The sequence below is a fragment of the Ascaphus truei genome, chromosome 2 (assembly GCF_040206685.1).
Source record: "Ascaphus truei isolate aAscTru1 chromosome 2, aAscTru1.hap1, whole genome shotgun sequence".
Taxonomy (NCBI): Eukaryota; Metazoa; Chordata; class Amphibia; order Anura; family Ascaphidae; genus Ascaphus; species Ascaphus truei.
In genome coordinates, this window is record NC_134484.1 from 213,236,375 (window position 1) to 213,254,106 (window position 17,732).

A 17,732-nucleotide genomic window follows, 5' to 3' on the forward strand; every position below is an offset into this window, starting at 1 on the left:
AGGCTCAGACCGAGCAGAAGACTTGGTATGATCAGAATTCCCCTGTAGAGAATTCATCCCTGGGCAGAAAGTACTATTTCTGAAGACCACGCATCAGAACAAATTTATGGCTGCCTGGTCTGGACCGTATACGGTACTCAGGAGGATGAATTAGTGCAACAATGTTGTACAGCTAGATGTAGTGACAGGTAGAAATAGGACCTAACATATTAATATGCTTAAGGAGTATTTTCTACAGAATGTGGCATCAATAATGGCTATCAGGACTTAGAAGAAAAAATGGGAAATATTTATTTATGTTTTATAAAATATTTAATAGCCAGTGTGGCTATAAGATTTACAGTCTTACTCAGGTTCACAGTGCATGAGGGATATGACTTGGAGGATTAAATTCTACTTGTAGTGAAAGAGGGGTTAATAAGGCTATTAATAAAGACATTATACACGGCTAATTAACCCTAAATCGCACTGGGACTGAAGGGGTTAAATGTATGGGCACCACACTGATATGTTGTCCCCTACACCATCTTTTCCTCCCCATTTTGCTTCTCATTCCCTAGCTGCAGTAATAGGAATGTATATAAACTGTGCCAATTGGTTTTGCGACACAAGAAGGAGCTGTGAGCGCTAAACCAAGCGCTGATTGAAGACGCTTGACTGCGTATGGGTGGCTGCTTTCAAACATAGGTATCGCTTTCTAAGTCCTAGACCTCGCAACCACAAGGTTAATTGATTAAGTTGTTTGCGGTCTAGCTGAAGTGGTTTCTGTCAAAATGTATCTGTTACCTTGTTAGCTTCTTAATTTGAAAAGGGGAAAGTCAATTGACGTGAGCAGTGGGTTAAACCGCAAACCACATGTAACGAAATTGTGGGTAATCAGCGCATTAATAAAGGCAGTATGCTTGGCTTGTTACCTCTATTTCATATTGGGGATGAAGGGGTTAATTTTATGTGCACTGTACATGTATTATTGTTCCCTCTGTCCCTTATTGTCCCCATTTTGCAGGCGTGTATGTACCTGCAATAGTGTATAACATAGTACACTGACGTTACTGGCTTTGGACACAAGCGACGCTGCGAACGCTAAACCACAAGTTAAGTGGATAAGCGTGGTGTGGTCTCTTTGTTCCATTGCCAAGTATAGGTATCCATTACTGAGACTGGAAGCCGTAACCGCAGAGTCAATTGAATCAAAGGGCTGTGGTTTTCCGTCTCAAGTGGTACTCGGATACAATGTATCTCCGTCCCAGTTAATGGCACGTTTTGAAAGGCAACTCGCAATTGGCGTGGGAACTCGGTCCATTGACGTGAGAACCCCGTAACCGCAAGTCAATTGACGGGAGAAGCCAATAGCCCAGCATTGCCAGTTCAAGAAGAAGCCATAACTCGGGAAGGAAAAGGGCCAGCAACCTGAAATTTGGTATGCAGCCCCGGTGTAACAATCTAAGCACCCACATAAATATAATTGTAGGACATGGGAAACATGTATTTTTAATAAAGTGTATTTTTGCTGCAGTTTTAAATGGACAGGCAGGATGAGGCTTTTTTCTACTGTCATTGAAATGCACACAGGGACCAAATGTTTTAACACCTATGAGCTGGGTCACTTTCCTATGCAGACTTCAGAGAACCCACTCTGAGGCAGTGCCTGTGAGTCTAGTGAAGTGTTGCATATGAAAGCCCCAGAGTCAAAATGTGTGAATTAACCAGAATGGTTGCTAAATAGGAAATCCTGTTAGCCATCTGGGCTAGCTCACACCCTGAGTTTCCCTCCCAGCCTTGGAGACACCAGGTAGAAGGGGGAGTACACATATGCTAAGCAGGCCTGGTAGCAATGTCGCACAGGCGCTATGTTAGTCAGAAATCCCTAGAGTGCCCACTCTGCAAACTGTGGGCAAGTTGGGGATTGGTGAATGGGAAAATTCCCATGAGGGGGATTGGGTGGGTATGTTGGAGATAGGCTCTCAAACCCTATATTTATGCTCCCCGAGCTATCCCCAATGTCTTTCGTTTTTCATTCTACAATGTGAGCGGACTTACATCACGCTTCTAACAGCGGATAAGAGCAGCAACGCCCCTGGAACGCAAAGAGTATTATCACATCGGAATCAAGGATATAACTCTGCGCCAGGACTCCGTTATTGCTGCGGGTTTCTATCAGATCCCAACGGACCAGAAAGAACTGTGCACTATTCACAGAAGGATTGGGCTGGCAATTTGTGCCCTTGCAAAAGAACTGCACTTTAAAGGACAATATTCTGGTGCTTTGCACTTCTCTGGACATAATATCCCATTTCTCTCTTCAGTAAGTGTTTTTATTAAGTATATTCTGAGGTTGTCGTGTGTCTGTCTAGTAAGGAAATAAATGACAATTTATTTTGCTCAACTTGTGTGCTCAATCAAGTTCCCCAAAAATATAAAATTGATCTAAAGGTCAGTCCCCGTGACACCACATCATAGCCCGTTCAATTAAAGAAGCTAACTCGCTATAGGAGTGAGCTAGCACTCTAATTTTTGGAGTGCAGCTAGGAATAAAGAAACCATACCAACCATATAAAGTTTATAGTAGTGGCACAAGCAGAACATACTTTATTAATAAACTGTATTCTTCTGATGGTTTTAAATGTGAAGACAGGAAAACTTTTTCTGTGAGCCCGGGAAAAATCCTTTAGCATGCAAATATGCTAAGGGTGAATGAACTGAGGGATTTCTCAATTCCGTGCAAAGTGGGCGCCTCAATGTCTATGAGAAGTCCGGAGTTGAAAAGCCTCAGCAATCCTAGGTGTTAGGATGGCCGGGATATTGTGAGTACCAGATACCGGTATTAAGTATGGGTACTTCACACTTGGTGGCCAAACCCCAGACTCAATGTTGCCAAGCAAGGGGATGAACCCGGAATGCTAAGGAGCTCAGGTGTGAAGTTGACACATGCTCCGTGCAAACCGGGAGTTAGCTCCTGCCCTTTCTGTGAAGTACTGGCAAGTCAGGTATATATGGGGAAAATTATTCCCACGAGAGGATTGGGTGCATATGTTAGTTATAGGACCCCTAACCCTATAAAAATGCCTGCAGCCCAGTCCCAGTCAGATTCATCTGATTTAACAATGATTTGACCAGGTTCCAGCGTCAGCGGTTCTGGAGTGAGAGGTGTTAATAATATTGTAACCATGGATCATCCCCCTCTTCTTGAATTCTTTAGAGCTAAGGGTTCCCGAATGAACCCTGTAAGGACTGAACAAACTTTTTCCTTTTGGCAAAGATATAGGGCTAGCAAGTTGCACCCCTAGCCAGGAACTGCAACACAGGTTCTTTTGCGCACCCACTTGCATGCGTGCAGGGGTGCCCAGAGACTTTGTTTCGTTCCAAGGACATTTGTTTTCGTTCACCATCCCAGTAAATGTCTGAGCCAATCAGATTTAAGATTTCTAGTGGTAGAAGTGTGGGCGGGCTTTTCAAAGATGCTCTTGTGCCAATAGAAGAGCAACTGTCTTCGATTTCAAGCCTGAAAAGTCAGCCCGCCAAAGACTAAGTCCAAGTTCTAATAATCGAACGTAGCGTAGCGGCTGGGATTTTATGTCGATTTCGTTTCCAGAGAATCGGTGGTAGCTCCCAGTCAAAAGAGTCAATGTTCTCAGGGTGGCGTGTGGAACTTCACATTGATTTGTGAACTAGGAGAATCCGGGCTAAGTCCCGGTCATGGTAAAACTCCTTTTAGAGTTCCCTGCACCAAAAACAGTCTAGTTTTTAACCCCCAGACCCCTAGTAAGTGTGCTTTTCATCTGTAATTTGTGTTTCATTGTGTGTATGCGAAATTATGACAAATAAATTACTATTTATTTAATTACCTTGTTTTAATCAATGAATTATCCTGGTAAAAAGGTGTAAACTGCCTGGTCTCCCGTGACATGTAGTACGTTAATTTTGTCCTGGGGTGGGGATTAAAGGGTAAAGTTAGCTGGGGTAGGCAGGTCAGTGGTGCCTGCTGAAAATGTGGAGGAAGAGGAGGATATTGGGGTGGTTATATGAGATTAATGTTATATTGATTGAAGTTGTATTTTGTATATGTCCCATCTGCAGACATGTTGCTGCATTTGTTTTGGGGGGGAACCCTGTCAGAGAGGGGTTGTTACAAGGTGAGCCTATTATAGGCAATTCAGAATAGAGGTAGCTGTACCCACTGGTTGTGGCTACAAGAAGCTTCCTCATCTGGGTTGGTAATTTTGTGAGGAGTCAGAGTGCTGGGAGCTACAAGGTGGGGTCAATGGGGCCACGGTCACACAAACCCCACCTTAAAATTCATGCTCTAGCAATCTCTGCTTGCTGACATGCCCGGTTAAGATAAAAACACATCAAATACTTAATTTACGCATGGCACATATAAAGCATACATTAGTACTGGGCTCAAGAGATAACTCTCTTGAACCCTTATACTCAGATCAGGGCCAACCAATAACAGGCTTAACCTTTATTTAGAGTCTGGTTACCCCCTCACCGTCATACTACACAAATATTCACCCTCTCCTCCACGGCATTATGAAGGAGTGTTCAGTCCTAGAGTCATGCTGCTTCACCTCTATGTGTCAGGGCTTCTTTCTCCTCTTCTGTGGTGAGACATTCAACTTATTAATAATTGGGACCCATGAGAAAATATTGAGAACTGATATCTCCAAATATTTAACAGTTCTACTTGAGCTCCAGAAGCCTTAAAGAAGCAAAATAAATAACATTTAAAGGGAAGCTTTTTCAATATGATGATGATGATGACAGCGACGATGATGACGATGATGATGATGATGATGATGATGATGATGATGATGATGATGATGATGATGATGATGATGATGATGATGATGATGATGATGATTATATTTAATCACTGTATGAGCAGCAGGCAGCAATGGCCACCACAACTAGTAGCATGAGGGCTGCTTTTATTATTAGCAGTACACCAAAAAGAAGTTGAGTGCTCTGTCCTACACAACTACGCTTGCCCCATGTGTGGAATAAGTAGAGATTTTGCTCACACCCTCAAATATGGCTCTCCCAACCAGGAGAAACACTTCATCTAAAGGAAGGGTGGACGTAACTCTGCCAGCTGAGTCAAGAGTTCTGTTGTGCAAAGCAGCAAATGCCAAATTTATGGGCACTTGACAGCACCAGACTAAAGATATGAGCAAGAAGTTTTATATTTAGTTTTATGACACACAACACAGAAGCAAATGATAGAAGGTCACATGATTCTTAATATACTGCCGTTTCCGAAAAATGTTTACTGTATATATAGGGAAATTCTGGCAAAAATCTTAGTACATCACTAATACCTAATATATATATGAACAAAAAACAAACAACAAACTATACCACTCCCCTTAAAGCTGCAAAGACGCTCCCTGGATCTTCTATTGGGACTATATTTCTCTCTGGATTTTTTGTTTGAGTGGAACATTCAATTTGGATTTTCCTTTTTTTTTCACTATCACATTATGGTTTGTAGATATTATTAGGTTAAATTGTGGTAATTTTAATTTATTTTAATATTTTAAATATGTTATTATAATTTATCATTTATTAGGGTTATTTCACATCCTCTTTAGCGCTACTTAATTTTTGTGTTGTCTTTATATATATATATATATATATAAATATATATATATATATATATATATATATATATATATATATATATATATATATATATATATATATATATATATAGAGTGACTGCAGCCTTTTCTGGAGAACCAAGAATGGCAGGCAGGTTCGTGAGTATCAATGAATCTTATTTACGAGTGCACAAGGAGATGACACATCAACAAGTTGTTTCAGTGTGATCTGAGGTGGGGCTCATCCCAGTCTCAGTATTTATACATTATATATTACCCTTATCTTATATGTACAGTATATATGATCACCACCCAATCCACAAGTTCCACAATGCACATTCCAGCTATCCCATAATGGTTGTTTTTCTCAAATTTAGGTTTCGATTCCCAGGAAGTACATGATTTACCTGAGATAATCCCAGAACAAAACTTGCCCAACCACACATTCCAGCACGTACACAGAATGACCAAAAAAACTTATCAGACATACACACAAAACAGGGAAGACAAAATGGAAGACCAGTAATCTCAGACCCTTCCTCTTCTCTATTGCCCTCCTGTCCATACAATAATTATTTCACAATATATATGTGTATATATATATATATGTATATAATATATATGTATATATATATATATACACATATATATTGTGAAATAATTATTGTATGGACAGGAGGGCAATAGAGAAGAGAAAGGGTCTGAGATTACTGGTCTTCCATTTTGTCTTCCCTGTTTTGTGTGTATGTCTGATAAGTTTTTTTGGTCATTCTGTGTACGTGCTGGAATGTGTGGTTGGGCAAATTTTGTTCTGGGATTATCTCAGGTAAATCATGTACTTCCTGGGAATCGAAACCTAAATTTGAGAAAAACAACCATTATGGGATAGCTGGAATGTGCATTGTGGAACTTGTGGATTGGGTGGTGATCATATATACTGTACATATAAGATAAGGGTTATATATATAATGTAATATATATACACAGAGAGAGAGAGAGAGAGAGAGGGGAGAGAGGGAGAGAGAGAGAGAGAGAGAGAGAGAGAGAGAGAGAGAGAGAACAGCTGGCACTCCAAGCAAAAAACACAATTCAAGGTGCATGCTACATAATCAATAGTATGTGAACCAATGCTTTCCCAGGCGAGAAAACAAAGAACCAGCACTCAAAGCAATATGGTCCAGAAACGACCTTCCTCAGGGAGTACTTCTGACGAAGCCGCACTGGAGAAACGCGTAGGGCGTATTGCAGTAGAGAGAGTGACAAGCTGACAAGCTGATCTCTATCACGGAGCCGGAGTGCCGAGTCCAAGCAGCAGAGGGAAGATCTCACGAGACCAGAGGTCACGTGACGCGGAAGTGACTGCATGAGTTTGCTTAACTCGGAGCCGGCATTTATCCAAAACTGAGTGTAAGAGACTCATATATAAAGCTCTCAACTGCGATTTTACAACTCACAAAGTGTGAGTTGATTACTTATTTAGGTTTTGTACCATTATTTTAATAAAAGGTTTTATGCTATGTTGTTCCTCTTTCCTACCTTATCACCATATAGGATCCGTCTGTACGACGGAATCTGTATATTCAGGCACACTGTGACCACTATGAAGTACTGTGAAGACTGCTGCTTGAAAAGTGCAGAGAGTCCCTGGCAGAGGTATAAGAAATCTTCAAGCTGAGTTCCTGATCCCAGAGTGGATAGAAGGCATATATTGATCAAGTTAACTGTAAGTGCATATCTCACCAATACTGTGATTCATTATATTGGACATACTACCCTATGGTGGTTTTCTTTCTCTTTTTTTCTCTCTCTCCCTGGTTTCTTTGCGCCTAGGTCACTCTTTCTGTACATTCACTAACGGCAATTGTGGAGCCGTGGACCTTAGTGGCAGCAGGTTTTCAGGATCAGTTATTTTATAAAGGGTTGATACCTCTCTTTTTATATACAGTAATTGGCCAGTTACAGTTTTATGTTATCAATTGTTCTGGATTATTGTTTGGAGTTGCGCTGTATGTATCTTGCCGACGTGGGTATTAGCCCCAACGGTGGTTTGTATAGGGCTTGCGGCTGGGTAGCGGGTGGGCTTAACCCATTCATGACAGTAGCGGTATGAACCGCTAAGGTCATGAAGGGGTTAAGTCCATACCCCCTTCACCCACCCCCGATACCCAAAATAAACCTGGCACGGCTGGTTAACCCCTTCATTGCCTTAGCGGTTAGCCGCTAAGGTAATGAAGTGGGCTTTAAATGCCCTTTTGCTGCCTCGGATGCATGCAGGGGGGCTTCTGGTGCTGTTATTAATGGGTATCAGCTCCGGAGACCCCCGGCATCAATCCCAGCCAGGAAAAAGGCCTGATTTTTTCTAAGTGTCGCCCTTGCCGATGCTTCTCCACCACCAACTTGCCAACTTTAGTTGGCGGGCTGGATTGGCGTAAAAATCGCAATTCTAGAGTGCCGATCACCAGCGAAAAGCTGATCGGGGCTACTAGAATTCAGCTGATTTCAAAAAGTGCCGAAAAGTGGCTTATCGGCACCCGCAAGCCGAAAAGTTTTTTCGGGAAAAAAAATTGCCGATTTTGGCCACTTTTCAGAGCTTAATGAATCGGAAAGGCTATTTTGGCGAGAAAATGTTGAAAAAAGCCTTTTTGGCGCTTACTGCATAGAGCCCTTAGCCCGGAATCTCCTTATTCCAGGCTCGTTGTGAAGTTCAACATGCCACCGCTCCCTTCTCTTCTGAGAACTTGGAATTTTCTTGACCGCGAGCTACTACCGATCCTCTGGAACAGAATTTGGCATCAAATCCCAGCCACGATCACTAGGTTCGTTTTTGAGAACTTGGTCGCATAAAACTGGACTTAGAATCTGTCAGGTAGGCTTTCCTGGCTTGAAATCGATGCCAGTTGCTCTGCTATTCGCGCCAGAGCATCTTTGAAAAGCCCGCCAACGTCTCTACTATTGGGAATCTCAAATCTTATTGGCTTAGAAGATTCTTATAATATTCTGAGTTTCATTCATGAAACTCAGCAGCCAATCATCGTGTGGGAACATTCTCAGTAGCAAATCAGAGCCAAGCCAGTCTGAAAGCCTGGTCGTCGGGAAATATAAAATTGCCAAGGGACATGCTCAAGTTTTACACCTCTGTCCCTGGCTATCTCAATGCCACATGCTGGGTCAGGCTCCAAGTCGGGCAGAGCAAATGGCAGCCCGGACGACTGCTACTGTTCCCCGGACTTGGGAACTTGAGCCCTTCCTTGTAACCCAAATGGCTTTCACACCTTTGGCATTTCTAGCTACTTTGAACTCCGATGTCCAGCAGACTTACTGACACCTATGGGTTAGCCCTGACAGTCGGTTTGGGCATCGGTTCCGAAAGTCCCAGCACCTTACAGTACACAACAGTACATTATAGTATTACAACAGTATTAATAAAATATACTTTAATAAATCCCTAAGTCCCTGGGTATGGGGAATAGAATAGAAAGATGTACTTTTAGTTCTATCAGCCTTTATTCCCCACACACTATCTATTGGACCTAGACTGGTGTCTGAGATTCCTCTCACAACCTTATCTACGGTTGGAGCACCCACGAACCCAATATAGGTTCTGGGCTACCTGGACACTAACTGAGGTACCACTCTTGATTAACCTAGGGATCCCCTCAGTTACAGGGACACTTTTCATCCTTGTGCCCCATTTACTTTTTTTGGCTGTGCTGAATCAGGGAACCCTAGTGGTGAGTCACGCAAGTGTTTTCAAGGGGAGATATTGCCGGTACAATGTGCCTACATACAGTTAGGTCCGTAAATAATTGGACACTGATACAAGTTTTGTTATTTCGGCTGTGTACCAAAATAAATTCAAGTTACAGTTAAATAATGAATATGGAGTTAAAGTGCAGTCTATCTGCTTTAATTTGAGGGTATTCACATCCAAATTGGAGAAAGGGTTTAGGAATTACATTTCTTTAATATGTAGCTCCTCTTTTTCAAGGGACCAAAAGTAATTGGACAATTAACTCAAAAGCTGTTTCATGGACAGGTGTGAGCTACTCCTTCATTATTTAATCATCAATTAAGCAGGTAAAAGTTCTGGAGTTGATTCCAGGTGTGACATTCACATTTGGAAGCTGTTGCTGTGAACCCACAACAGGCGGTCAAAGGAGCTCTCAATGCAGGTGAAACAGGGCATCCTTAGGTGGCAAAAAAAAAGAAAACCCATCAGAGAGATAGCAGGAACATTAGGAGTGGCCAAATCAACAGTTTGGTACATTCTGGGGGAAAAAGAACGCACTGGTGAGCTCTGCAACACAAAAAGACCTGGACGTCCACGGAAGACAACAGTGGTGGATGATCGTAGGATCCTTTCCATGGTAAAGAAAAAACCCCTTCACAACATCCAGCCAAGTGAAGAACACTCTCCAGGAGGTAGGCATATCATTATCCAAGTCTACCATAAAGAGAAGACTTCACAAGAACAAATACAGAGGGAGGATCACCATAAGGTGCAAACCATTCATACAGTGGTGGCCGCCTTTATTCTCCTGCGGACGCCACTGCAATGTGCGGGCAGACGCGGCTGATTTGTTATTTTTTCTGACGCGTGCCGCGCGTCACTGGTGCGTCGGTCACACGTGCCAGGGTGCATGCCAGGGTTCCGCCGGCATCCCGAAGATGGATGGAGGGAAGGCGGGGTAGGCGGGGTAAGGCCCAGTGACTGTCCCTGCGTTGTGCATAAGAAGCAGAGGCGGAGCAGCCAGGGGGTCGCACGTCATGGAGCGTGTCATGGACCAGAGGAGGGGAAGAATGCGGGGAAGATGCGGCTGGCGCGTGGTCAAGTTCGACACCAGCTGAAAAAAAGCCATGGGTAAATGTAAGAATAAAGCTTGCCGCAGCAGTAAGCCTCAAGAATAGAATGGCCAGATTAGACTTTGCCAAACAATATCTAAAAAATCCAGCGCAGCATTCTTTGGACAGATGAAACTAAGATCAACCTGTACCAGAATGATGGGAATAAAAAAGTATGGAGAAGACTTAGAACGGCTCATGATCCGAAGCATACCACATCATCTGTAAAACACAGGGAGGCAGTGTGATGGCATGGGCATGCATGGCTTACAATGGCACTGGGTCACTAGTGCTTATTGCTGATGTGACACAAGACAGAAGTAGCCGGATGAATTCTGAAGTGTATAGGGATATATTGTCTGCTCAGATTCAGCCAAATTCAGCGAAGTTGATTGGACGGTGCTTCACTTTACAGATGGACAATGACTTAAAACATACTGCGAAAGCAACCCTGGAGTTTTTTAAGGCAAAGATGTGAAATATTCTGCAATGGCCGAGTCAATCACCTGACCTCAACCCAATCGAGCATGCATTTCACTTGCTGAAAACAAAACTTAAGGCAGAAAGACACACAAACAAACAACAACTGAAGACAGCTGCATTAAAGGCCTTGCAAAGCACCACAAAGGAGAAAACCCAGCATTTGATGATGTTCATGCGTTCCAGACTTCAAGCAGTCATTGCCTGCAAAGGATTCTCGACAAAGTATTAAAAATTAACATTTTATTTATGATTGTGTTAATTTGTCCAATTACATTTAAGCCCCTGAAATAAGGGGACTGTGTATGAAAATGGTTGCAATTCCTAAACGTTTCATACAATATTTTTGTTCAACCCATTAAATTAAAGCTTAAAGTCTGCACTTCTATTGCATCTCGGTTATTTCATTTCAAATCCATTGTGGTGGCATACACAGCCAAAATGATGAAAATTGTGTCAGTGTCCAATTATTTACGGACCTAACTGTACATGTATCAGGCATGATTCCCGGGTACATTTTTAGGGGAACCGACAACTCCAGACACCAACTACCTAGGCACATTCTGACAACAATTCCTCTGCAAAGAAAACCCCTGGAAACTCATGTCCTGGCAATCCCTGCCATTGCTAATTATTTTATGAAGGTCTTCAGTTCTGTACCATAGAGCCAAATAATGCATTGCTGAAAAATATAGAGCAGATCACTCCACCACTGAAAGTGTTAATTAAACGCATGGCTATCTCAACCTAGAGGGATACAATGAATGCCTGAGTATGGTGTAAAAAGTAAGATTCATATGATATTGATTCAATTGTTTGCTGCTTAACAGACATTTGCATTAGTTAAAAATATTGACAACTGGTTATATGGAGCACTTTGCAGAGGTGTAGCTTGATGCATCTATGATATGAATTAATTTATCATTTGTTTTAATTATTTTCTACTCTTAGTTAATTTCATGTCATGTACTGTACAGCCACAAACCAGAGCAGATGTTCACCTTAATGTAAAAGAGTATTCCAAATTTAATCAGACAAGTATCTATTTTAGTTGACAAACTTAAATATGAAACATTAAATTATTGACAGTCTACATCATATAACATTAATTTGATAGCAGCTTAATGGATAGCTCACAGTCTTTAAAGGAAACTCCAACATTGTTTCAAATTATGTTTGTCTTATTTCATTTGTACAGTACAGTATGTTCTTCAGCATAACATATTCCATGCGTATATAAATTGCAATTTTCTTCTTTTTTTCATATATGACCAAGATTCATAAAATAAAAGTAACGTCCTATAAAATAAAAACATAAATAGTTATACAAATCACGATATACACGTAGTTCCAAGTTTTGATAAATGCAAATCAAATCTGAACAGAGGCAACTGGAACGTTTTTTTTTCAGTCGCCTGAAACATTCAACCAAAAAACAAAGATAGCATGTGGCGTCATTGTACTACAATTCCCTACAAAGGAGCCTTCAGTACACAGAAGTGTTACTATTGATTTCTATTATCTCTACACATAGTTTTTTCTCAGTGAAATTCTGCACACCAAGAACTATTTAAATTGAAGTGTAAGCATTATAACAGATCCAGATGCCAAAGTATCTATCAGACACAAAAAATGAACAAACATTATTATCTTTTCATGTACCTACAAGTTGTACAATTCTTGTGATATAAAAGAAATAAAACGAGACTTGAAAAAAAGAAGGTAAAATACAAGTAGTGTTGAAAAAGTTATCTATGAAATACAATTTGTGAACAATAGCCTGTAGTTGGTTTAACATTTTATTTTAAAGCTGTTTACTGTATATAATTTGTTTGACAATGATTTATTATTGTTCCTACAAACTAGGCACAAAGGTACAAATGACAAAATCAAAGAACATATTTTTAGCGATCAGAGTCTATTGGAATGAGAAATTATTTGTATTCATGATCCTTGTACCCTTGAATCTTGCCCGTTTTGTTCAATAACCCACTAAAAAAATACAGGCACATTGGTTAAGTACAAATGGTCACAGCCTTGCATTAAGACATAAACATAAACCTCCTCGACCTTGTCAGCAAGTAGTCACAACCAGTGAACCTGCTTATGCACACCTCTGTTACAAGACTGAGTGAGCATTCATTGTTTGTACCACATTGGGTTCCTCTTATGCATAAAACCTTAGGCATGCTACACTGGCGACACACTTTATTCGAGCTTGGCTAGTCCCACGAATTCGGGTATACCCGGGTGTATTGAGGTTTGTGACTGTTTTCTGCCCGAGTACATTGAGTTATTTTCCAAGCAGGGATTGAAGCATTTTATTCCCGCTGGCTGCAATACTGCACAGTATATATATATAAACTGCATTACAATTCATGAATTTATGCCATCTGGTAGACACGCGAAGCATTGCAGCCTATTAAATCCTAATCATTATCATTTAACAGATCAGCCGCCCATCAGCCAGGCATGAACCCAGGCTGGGAAGGCAAATGCAACGGGGCTTGTCAGAGGTTAGGAGTGGCGCATTCCAGGTATCTGCCAGGTACATACCGGGTATTTGCTCGAATAAAGTGTGTCGGTGCAGTACACCTGGCCATAGCCCAAAAGCACATCCTGCTGGACCCCTCATATTCCACCAAATTCACCAACAGGGCCAAACAGACAACACAAAGCCAATTGACCCCTCACATTTTCCACTCCGACATCAACAGCAAACCCATATAAGCTAACCAACATTATTCAGAAGATAAGAACGCCATCCTCCATATACAGACCAGCACCTCAAGCATAGCCGAGCCACTATAACAGCCCAAACCAACACCTGGAATGTTACCATCTACTGGACCACATCCCAATGGATTGCGCTCATTTACTCTAACTACTACTTCTGACCCAAATCCTTGCCCCCATATGCAGGACCCAAATATTCAGGGCCCTCATTCACCTACTCTCCTGTTCTATGACTTGCCCATCTAATGGTCAAGACAACAAAACATCATGTCCATCCTCACCGGAGTTATCACCAACCAAGCAGACTGCTTACCTTCACTGCACCCTCTAGTAGTCTTCCCTTTCCTTTTGAAAGGAGATGTGTTGTTCCCTTCACTTTTGCAAGACAAGCACTTGAGCTTGAAGTGGCATGATACTCCCCATTTACATACCCCTTCTTTAAACACCGAACATAATCCCTTTCTTAGCATGGCCGTCTGCCCTGATTGCCTTGCCCTGCAGGACAGTCCTTGAAAGGAGGATGGATGCTGCAGCATCATCTTTGACAACCATATGTCCATGTCCTTCAAGTCCCATGTCCCATGATTTATAACTGACATGCGCTCCTTAAAACCCTCACTGTCCTTCCACCAAGCGACCCCACCATATACCTTGTAAACTTCCCAAATAGTGTACAGGAACTTAAAATGTGATGAACAACTATGGGGAGCCTATCACACTTGCAAAGATAACGAATGCCTCCAAACAGTTCCCCAAATCCTTGTGTACAATACCTGCTTTTTCCAGTTTTCTCCTCCTTACTATCCCGTCTTAACAACCTTCTCCAATTAATCCTAATAGCTTGGAAATCAGGGCACGGCAATTTATCCACAAATTCACATGCCCAAATGTTGACATTAGTAGCATGGAGTAAATGATAATCCAGCGGCCTCTCCAGAGATAAATAACCCTCTTTAAAGCTACTATCTGACAATGCCTGTTCCCTGCCGCTTGATCTGCTTGTGTCACATGCCCTCCTTCCCTCCCATCCCCTGGACCTATGTTACTAGCAACACTGGCCCCTGCCAACACACAAGTGATGGTCGAAACACCCGACCCTGCTACTAATGGCTTTACAATGTGGCTGCCTATGTTCCCAGCGAAATGCTCCCCACTCATGCTGGAACACTGTCACGGGGGACCAGGTACTTACACATTTAAACAGGGATCATATCACTGAGCAAAGCCAATAAGTAAAATAAAGTGTGATTTATTCTGTAGAAACAGGAAAACACACATTGGATTACAATAGACAGAAGAAAAAAAAAACTTACTGGGGGTCTGGGGTTGACAAACTGACTTTCCTAGTTGAAATAAAGTCTTTAAATAGTCTGTTTGTTGACCTGGTTTTAGCCCAAAAGTTTATGGAGCTCAAATCGGCATGAGCCTCCAGCAGCTCCTGCACATCCACTCAAATGGTTCTGAAAGTCTGATTTAGGAACTGTTCTGCTTAAAGGCCTGTAGCTGTTTCCTTGCTGTCTCCGCAAGGCTTCTATGGGCTTGGAGTGACTTGAACTCCTGGGACATAGGATTTTCAGAACTTGAACATGGAAAAAACATTAAATCACTGAGGAAAAACCTGCTCTCTGGGCTGGCTGCTCACTTTTTTTATAATTTTTTCAAAGTTATCCCTGCAGTATTACAGCCAATCCACAGCGTGGGAACTTCATCTCTAGCCACTCACACTTTGCAAGGTTTGTGAAAGCTGGCACCTATGGTTTCAGAAAAGAGGACATGTGCACAAACTGCCATTTTGCCCACTTACTATTCAAAGGCCCCCGCAGGCTCAGTGCCTTCAAGTCTAGCAAGACGACAACTGGCCAGGACTTGAACACTAAACTCAGCAACCCTATTTAAATGGCTTCAACACCCCTGGCACCTAGTGTCACTTTGATTTAGGGACCTAGGATTAGACTCAATGGCACCAAAGCCCCAGGTTGCCAAGAGATGAAAGACCCTGCCCTATGCTTCATGTATAAAGTCAAACACATCTCAAAACATTGCTGCTTAATAAACTATAATTCTCTACTCTTCTTTATTAAAATGTGCTATGTCTATTTGTGTGGGAGATAGAGTGAAAACTGTAACTGTGTTTTTTCCTCACTAGCCATATCTCTGACACTCAATAAATAAACTTCTTATTTTAATAAAACCTGCTAAGCCTTATACATGTGAACCAGGGGAGAGTGAGGGGGGTGGGGAAGGGAACCCACGCGACTACTGATGTGGATAATCTGTATGATTGGTGTTACAATCTGGGGTGATATATCAATGGGAGAACTTGGAGAGGAGAAGAACTGATAAGAAATGGTATAATGTATAAATTAAAAAAACATTGACTCTTCAATAAAGTGTTTTTTAATTTATCCACCATACCATTTCTTATCTACTTACTCTACTACACTAGGTCCACCTATGTGTGCTGACTCTGTGATCACACTGTGATAGAGTGCTCTCGTATTGGGGTTCTTCTCCTCCCCAAGTTCACCTCTAAGTCTTATACATGGCTGGAACACCACTGAACCCCTGTACCAGAGTTACGCAAACATACTAACATGTTTGGGACACTTTATTAGATATCCCTTAAGTCTTTTGGGGTGAGGATAGAGGGAGAACTAAACTGTCTGTCCCCCCCCCCCCCAGCCATACCACTTGTAATCTGCAAACTGAGACTTTTCTTTATTCTAATAAAAAACTTCTCAGCCTTAAATCTGGCTGGAGTATCCTCTAATATCCTTATACCAGATTTAGGGGACCTGGGCAAGAACTGGGCAGCCCCTCCTGTTATATTAGGGACCCCTTGACTGTTTCAGTGACCCTTTTCCTCCCTGTGTCTCCTTTTACCTTTTCTGATCTGTGCTGAAGCAGGACCTCCAAGTGGTGAGTCTCAAGAACACTTTCATGGTAGAGTTTTGACCGGAGCACTGTGTCATGGGAGACAAGGTTTATCATCACCTTTTTATACCGGGATTATTGATTGTTAGGAATCAGATTTCTCACCGCCGTCCGCGCAACACACAGACTAGCCTCAGGGAGACTCAGGGCGCGCAGCGCAACCTCCAATTACCTGCCTCCATGGGCCATCATCTTCTCTGTCGCCGCAGGGCCCCTCACCTCGGCAGCCCCACCGCTCCTCCTCCTTCTCAGTGGCAGGCGCAGGTCCTCTGTCCCACACGCACATGTGTGTCCTCCTCCAACACTGCTCGCATGCACACACAGCTTACAGAGCGCACGCCCAGCATTCAGTCTTCTACTTCCACTCCTGCTATGAGGCTCCGCCCCCGTATACCACACAGGTGTAATCAGAGTGCTACCAGTGCTCACCTGGGCTGTATCAGCCACACCTATCCAGAGAGGCTCCCTGCAGTCCTCCTGATCCGCCTCCATCCCTGATTGGTCAGCCCACCCTTATCTAGCAACTCTGAGCCCTCACTCATCACTCGACATAGTCACTGTATGGATGTGTTTGGTTAACTCTTGGTTACTACAAGTTTTGACATGGCTCTTACGACTACCCCCTTGGCTCTCGATTTCGGCTCTCCTTGGACTACGTATTCTCTGGCATCCCACGATCACGGCTTGGACTTCAACCTTCCTCATCACTCCTCTCCCTGACCTTGGCAGGCTATCACTATTCTACTCCTATACCCGGTACCGGCAAGTATTGTCTACATGACTTATATCTGGTCTGGCAACGCTTAACACCACACTCTGGACTCGCTCCCTTTTCTGCGGGTGCGTTTATCCCTACTTCCCCCTTCGGCACTGGAGACGGGTCTGGTCTGCAGGCAGCACTGGCGTAACATTGATTGAGCAAAGCAAGGAGGTAAAATAAATTGTAATTTATTTCAAGAAAAGACATACACACAGTGTAGCACAATTTACAGGGTTAACACACTTACTGGGAAAGGGGCTAACAAATAAATCTATCCTCTAAACAAAATGTAAAAAAATTACCTCTGTTGGAGTCCTTTCCAATGACCGGTAGGTACTCATAAAGTCCTGGAACTGATTTCGGCATGCAATTCTAGA

The 17,732-nt window shown here is 42.4% G+C and overlaps 1 protein-coding gene across 4 annotated transcripts in view; it reads left to right on the plus strand.

Moving 5' to 3' along the window:
* LOC142487140 (cadherin-10-like) overlaps nt 1-17,732 on the plus strand; it is a 636,808-nt gene that overhangs the window by 51,759 nt on the left and 567,317 nt on the right. The window contains exon 2 of one of the 4 annotated variants that reach the window (XM_075585910.1): nt 7,155-7,326. The exons of the other annotated variants lie outside the window; for them this stretch is intronic. The gene's annotated coding sequence lies outside the window, so the exon portion shown is untranslated. The remainder of the gene's footprint in view (nt 1-7,154; nt 7,327-17,732) is intronic. 4 annotated transcript variants of the gene reach the window in all.